The sequence below is a fragment of the Watersipora subatra genome, chromosome 6, assembly GCF_963576615.1.
Source record: "Watersipora subatra chromosome 6, tzWatSuba1.1, whole genome shotgun sequence".
NCBI lineage: Eukaryota > Metazoa > Bryozoa > Gymnolaemata > Cheilostomatida > Watersiporidae > Watersipora > Watersipora subatra.
The window spans coordinates 43,712,975-43,720,213 of NC_088713.1; positions in this window are offsets into that span (position 1 = coordinate 43,712,975).

Below are 7,239 nucleotides of genomic sequence, written 5' to 3' on the forward strand. Positions count from 1 at the left end.
ATGATATGCAATCGTTCAAGCTAAGCTTAAAAAATTAAACATATTTTTATGCTATGTTTTGAGATATCAGTGCTCAAAGTTGCAGCATTACGATGCCGATAAAATAGACGCGTAGGAGCAATAGACATGGTTTTTATCGCAAGCGTGAAGTATATTTGTGAAAATAGTTCGACGAATAAGGATGCATGAAAGTGTAAACATAAACTATCTCGCACACATTTTAGCCGTTTTAGCACACATACGTCACATTTTAGCCGTTTTGGAAAACGAATCCAAACTAGGGCGGTCTCGTGTGGCTGCGATTTTCTGTTCGTTTTTTAGCTTTTACGAGCTTTTAATCACATTCCCACATATTTGGCACTTACAACACAATAGAGTAAGACATGGCGAATCTTTTGATACCAAATACCTGTAATGTGAATTTTGTTGCAAGTCAACCTTTAACCTTTCCAAATTAATTCAAACGTTTTTTCGAAAAAAAGCGATATACCGCTAGTATTTAAGCAATAACTCAAGAATGAAAACAGATATTATTTTACTGTAAAATGCATCTTATTTAAAAGAATGTTCTCTACAAGGTAAGCTTAGAATTGTTTGGTGAATCTCACTCTCACAATTTCTCTGACGCTTTGTTTGTGATAACGATCTGGTTTTGCCGTTTTGAAAAAATGATTGGAAATTGAATAGTTGAACAAAAATAATGTATATTGGTTGCACCTGACTAGCAACAAGGTGGTCTCGTGCGAGACCAGACTTTATTAGTCTAGCTAATGTGTAGGTTTCGTAATGAAAAGCAAAGTGAAACCCTATTGAAACGTCAATACACCGGCTTACTGTCTGTACTTAAATTACTGTGAAATGTTAGAATGGTTGAACTGCAAACGAACTATATTGGTTGCACCTGCTTGGAAACAAATTTTTTTAATTGGAGGCATAATTTGATGTGTCTAGCTAATGTGTGGGCTTCCTAATAAAAAAAGTGAAACCCTATTGATAAGCTGATGCATAGGCTTGCGGTGGCAAAAGAGTTAACAATGTACTAAAATCTATAATAGCGAACCCTATACATACTCTTATTGCTCCAGTTCGGCAAGAATGTAAACTATATTTTTAAAGCCAGCTATAAAATTCTCGTCATTGAATTTGAGAATTTGCACCAACTTGACACTTTACTTCATGTGAAAGTATTTATGTTGCATCAAACAAAAGCTTTACATAAATTATTTTTAGGTGGAGTTCCCGTTATGAGAGGAATGCATTATAAGAGCATTTACTGGACAGATATTCCAACCAGATAAAGTCCAAACTATGCCCATACACTTGAAGTTCATTCTTTGAATTACCATACTGGGATTGAAATTGAAATACGACATAACAGTCAATCAAGAGAACTTCAATTTATTTATCATACAGGAAACAAATACATTATGTTTAGAGAAAAATGCAAGTGTTTTAACAAAAAAAGTTTGAGCCATGTACATGTATATATAGTACGTAAAAAAAAACTACTTTTTATTTTGCGATTTCACTTTTCACAAAGAACCTATGTCCCTGTGTATCACGAAAAATGAAGGATAACTGCAAAAGATAGCTATGACAAGCAGAACGGGATTTTGAGCAAAAATTGGATTTATCACAAACAGATTGTAAGTAATACTAATATGCGAGTCAATCTATTAACCAACATGAATGCCATTGAAAGTTATAAAGGGTATAGCATGGGGCAAATTATTAACTCTTTCGCTACCATAAGCCGATGTCACGGCTTCCGAGGTAATATAAGTACAGACCATAAGCCGATGTATTGGCTTATCATGAGGGTTTCACTTTTCTTTTCATTACGGAGCACACACATTAGCTAGACAAATCAAACTCTGTCTCTACCAAAACAATTTGGTTGCCAATCACCCGCAACCAATAGAATAATTTTTAGCCTAACAGTTTCATTTCTACTTATTATCAAAACAGAAAAACCAGATCATTATCGTCATGGCAATAAGAAACACACAGCGTTCATTCAACGCAAAGAAAGCGTCAGAACATTTGTGAGATTGGGACTCACTAAACAGTTTCATAGTTATTTTGTAGAATTTTTTTGAAAAAGATGCATTTAACAGTGAAACGGTAGGTTTTGATTTTTGTGATATTACTTAAATACTAGCTGTATATCAGTTTTTTGAAAATTTGTTTGAATTAATTTTGTTTGGTCAGAAATTGATGTGATAGCAAAGGTGTTAAATGTATTTGCCAAAAATAATATAATTGAATTTTTAAGACTAGAAGTGATTTTTTATCTCTATAATTGTAAAATACCTCTAAAAAAAAATTTTTTTTCACTAAAGCTCATTCAACGTTTCTCAATATTTTGGTCTATAAACACCGTGATTTACCTTCACTAAGTTCTTGTGTCTACTCTCTTCTGGCCAGAAACATCCCAAAGATGTATGTAAGCTGTTTGAACCTTAAATTGCCAGTTCTGTAGATAACTTGACTAGCATCAAAGAGGATGCAGGACATGTTATGGCAGCACTCTGCAATGATTCATAACAAAATAGAAATAACAAGTTTTTTTTAATAGAACCTTTTCCGATTTACATTAACTGTTTTCAACATACGTTTACAGCAAATCGTTTGCAAGTTCATTGATTGCTGCAGAAAAAACAAAAACTGAGCAAGTGGAAGTGTATTTGGTATTCTAGCCCTGACATTCAATCACAGCTTTTATATTCCTCACCGGTGTAGTCTTTAGGCATTAGAAGAGCATGACTTAAGCAATGTGAACAAAATTTCAAAAGCGATCACCAAGTCATGAAATCGATTGTCAGTTGTCTGACCTTGATTTGGACTTGGCTTCTAGATATTATTGTAAGGTAAAGTTTAGAGCTCGTCACCATGGGTGTTAACTGCAAGTTTCTGTTCCTGTCTCAGACGCTACGCTAACCTATAGTTTGTACAAGTGCTATCGCCGGTAAACAGGTAACAGGAATGCAAGAACACGACAACTATAAACATGCAAGGGTGAATAGGAGCTGTGTACATAATTGAAATTAAGCAGTTATTCACAGGGCATAGTCCAATTTGTAAAACATAATAACCAGAACCTGACGTTCAACCAAATTATTGTTAACCTTTTCCACACCGTTCCCGTAAATTTTATGGGCTGAGAGCGCAGTCTCAGCGCACCAAACCCGTAATTGCCATCAGATCTGAGTCTTCGATAGGTATTTTTTAAATTCATTTATTTATTTTAAAAATGGCACTAACATTTTTCATTAATATTTTGAGGAGTTTTAAAAGATATCATACTACTGTTTTGAGGCTGTAATTACTCCCTTCTACGCATGTGCAAAAAGAACACTTTGTTAGAAGTTGAACGGTCTTTATGGAAAGCTGATCATCATGAACGGATGCGATATTTGAAGCGCTATTAAAAAGATTTGTTTACAGGAAGATAACGACAGGTTTGAAAGTGAAGAAGGGGATTTTAGACCAAAAAATGTGAGGAAGCCGATGAAAGTAAAAAAGAGAATCAACAAAATGAATGGGATTGCGAAAGTGAGACTGAAACGGCCGGTGTTGAAATGGCTAATAATGACGGATATCAAAGAGGAGCTGATTTAAAACCAAAATAATTACATTTTGCTAACAGTCTGGCAGGAGTATAAGTTTGAATTCTTAAGCAGGTAGGTGTTTTTTATTATTCAAAGCTTTTTAAACATCGGTCACTATAAATATTATTTTGACCGAAACAAATAAATATGGCCTTCAAAAACATTGCGATGCGTCGGAGCCTGTTGATGATAAAGATTTGGCGAGTTGTTTGTTTAGTTTTGCATTTGGGTATTCTCAAAAAGCCTACTATGCTGCCTTACTGGTCCACTGTGACATTCCTTTATTATCTACGCTGATTTTTAATCAATTTAAAAATTGAAAGAAAATTAGAAGCAAGCTTACACTTTATTGACAATTTTGAAGACCCTACTGGCAATAAAATGTTCAAGTTAGAAAAAATTTTGCCATGACATGCGACTGGTTCTATCCTGTGTTTCACTCTGATAAATTTATATCTGTAGATGAAAGCTTGCTGGCATGGGAAGGATGGCTCAACTTCAGACAGTATATTCCATCTAACAGATCTAAATTTGGAATTAAGTTATTTGCTTTCCGTTGCTGTCTCTGGCTATGTGCATCAGTTGTCTGTATACATTGTCGACGAGCAAGCTGAATGCACTGGCAGCGGAGTCACAAGTGGAATATATTTGTGCAAGTCATGTTTTGATCTTTACCATGCTAACTAAATTTATTTACAAATGGTATTTTATTGTTTCCGCAAATGCTTCACTGCTTTGTATTGCTAGCATTTTTACATAAATTTGCTAATCTATTGTATTATTTGTGCATTGGTGTGCTGCATTTGTTGCACACTTTCATCTTCAGAGCAGCGGTCTAATCAAAAAGTTCTGTTCTTATATTGTTTTGCAATCTAGTAGTCCATGATTTGCTGTTTCTGCTCATAATAAATGTTACTTCATGTTTTTTGCTGCTTCACCAAATGTGTGAATATAGGCTCACGACTTAATTCTTCTTGCACACAACCGGTTAATGTTTGCTGCAGCACACATAAACCTGTGCATTGACTTTATATGCAAAACTTTTACATAGATCTATAGTCTCAAGAAATGCATAAAAACTAGAGCAAAAAATCGTAACTGCATATAATTATATATGTCTAGCTGCCAAGTTTTTGCAAGCTGTGTGGAGGAAAAAATCTCATTCTGCAGGAAGGTTTCTCAGCTTCCAGATGCATATTTATTCACAGTTTTTGTGCCAATTTGCAAATAAGTTGGAGCAACCTTGTTGGGTGACTGTCTTGCGCTGCTTATGGACAAGGCGTCTTGAGCATTTCCAGTGACGCTCCCGCTATACATTGGAGCTCATAACTCCACTTTCAATGCTCTTGGACGACTAATTTTTTTTGAAATTGTTGTGAACATATAAATCCATGCAGGAATTATTTATACAACATTGCAAAATTGATTTTAGTAAATATAAAAACAATTGAAAATGACCGACAAAAATAAAAAAACTCGTCGCTTCAACGAATTGAGAGTTTTGCAGGAAAGCAAATGCAAGCTAGCTACATAAAAAAAATCAGCTTGTAGAGAAATTTCTCAGCATTCTTGTGCATGTTAATTTATGTATCTACCTCAATTTTGATGAAAGTTGATGCAGTTTTTACGCAGTGGTATCGAAGGCTCAAATAACCATAGTAAATGCTCTGGTGCGCTGGGGGAATTCCAGCCGTAAGCCCGCGGTCACTAAAGGGTTAGTAAGAACTCTGCACCAGCTTCATGAAGCTAAAAAGTCATACATAATAGTTACATATATATGGAAAAAGAGACAAACCAAAAAGCAGCAACACTTATTCAATACTAAGAATGATTAAAAAAGCTGAGAATATTAACCAGCATAATGCGCAGTAGCACTGACATACATTTGCTGCTTGAATGGTATGTTTCCAACAAAAAAAGCGGGTTCATTTTTTTAAAAAGATTACTACTCCCTAACAAGCAAAATGATAACAAGCCACGGAACTACGAGTTAACAACCTAGGCAGCTAAGTTGTACATGTAATCCAGATGAGTCTATTACGGTTTTTAGCAAGGCAAATAATTAACCAATATTTGAGTGTTCACCAAACTAAATTTTCTTTAATGTGCCATTTTTAGCGGCACAAAGAAATCAAATTTTTGATGATCATTTGCACCGACTTGAGGCAGGTGGTAAGAGTGAAACAAACTAGATTTGTTCGACTTAGTCAAAAGCGTATAAAAGTATTAGGCACAATTAGCCACATCAATACTTGTTACAGAAATATCTATCATACTAAGATAGAGTTTAAAATCATTTCTATGAAAAGCCTGTTGCAGTGGCTTCTTTTTGTCCTGGGAACATTTAAAATCCTTTAATAGAAAATGCAAAACCTATATAAAATATATAGTATAATATAAAATTAAAACTGGTAGCAAATTTATGTTAGCTATGACATATTTTTATTGTAGTTTTACATTAGCACTATTTGTTCTAAACAGTGTGGTAACTACATGATGTATTTAACAAACTAACGTCAACTCCTTTACTACGAAAGGAATTTCTTTACTGCGACATAAGTAATTAGTGACACCTAATTTCTAAAATGAGTCTGTATAAATGGTTATAACTTTAAACCACATGATCTATTAACAGTCTTTTTATAGCAAATTAATCAGTATAATAATACGTTAGTTGATGCCGCGAAAACTATAAAAAATGTGTTGCAGAATGAGAGGGAACACTTTTCGTTCATTTTGAAATTACCGTGAGGTGAGCATAAAACTCGAGTCAGATGATTCATGAATATTATTAGTTTACAATATATTATTACTGATAAAAATAATTACTCTCATCAGCACTATTACTCAATAAAATTACCCAGTCCATAGAACTAAAACTAGTAAAAATTTGTGGCTGTTATGCTTCTGACATGACTGTCATTTCTAAGAAGAAATTGTCATAAAGCAAGTATTCGCAAAGCGAAACTACACTTGGGTTGTAAACATATTTTTATTAGTTCAACATATACAAACAATTGCTTTTTTCATCCAGGTATATATACAGTAAAGTAATTTGTCAATTACTCACTAATCATAAACAATTTGGGTCATGATCTCAGAAACCATGGTTAAATCAGTGGTTTGAGATTGGGAGTTATCTACACTACTATCAAAAGGAGTGAGTTCACAGCTATTTTGCAAAACAAAATTTTGATTTTACCTCAATTACAGCAGGTTTTATGGTCAATAAACTGAATGCATGTAATTAATGCATGCTGAATGCTGAAACCATTAATGCCAAAACATAGTTCCGAGAAAACAAGTGTTGAAGTTTGAGAAACAAAAACTAATGCACAATTGTGTTTACATTTCAAAATGTCATAGCAACCAATATCAATCAAGATGTTGTGATATTTATCTAGATTTCTGAATTTATATCCAGAAAATTATGCTGAAGTTAAAAATCTAAACAGATTGTAGCTGGTTGTCATAGAAATAGCTGTATATCTAAAAAAAATGTATTACTTATTCAGTTAGTGCAGCTTTATAGTCGGATAACTCAACTTCATGGTTTGCGACTTGACCATGGTTTTTGAGATTGCGACCCATTCGTACAAAAGCTTGACAAAGCCACATCATGCAGCAC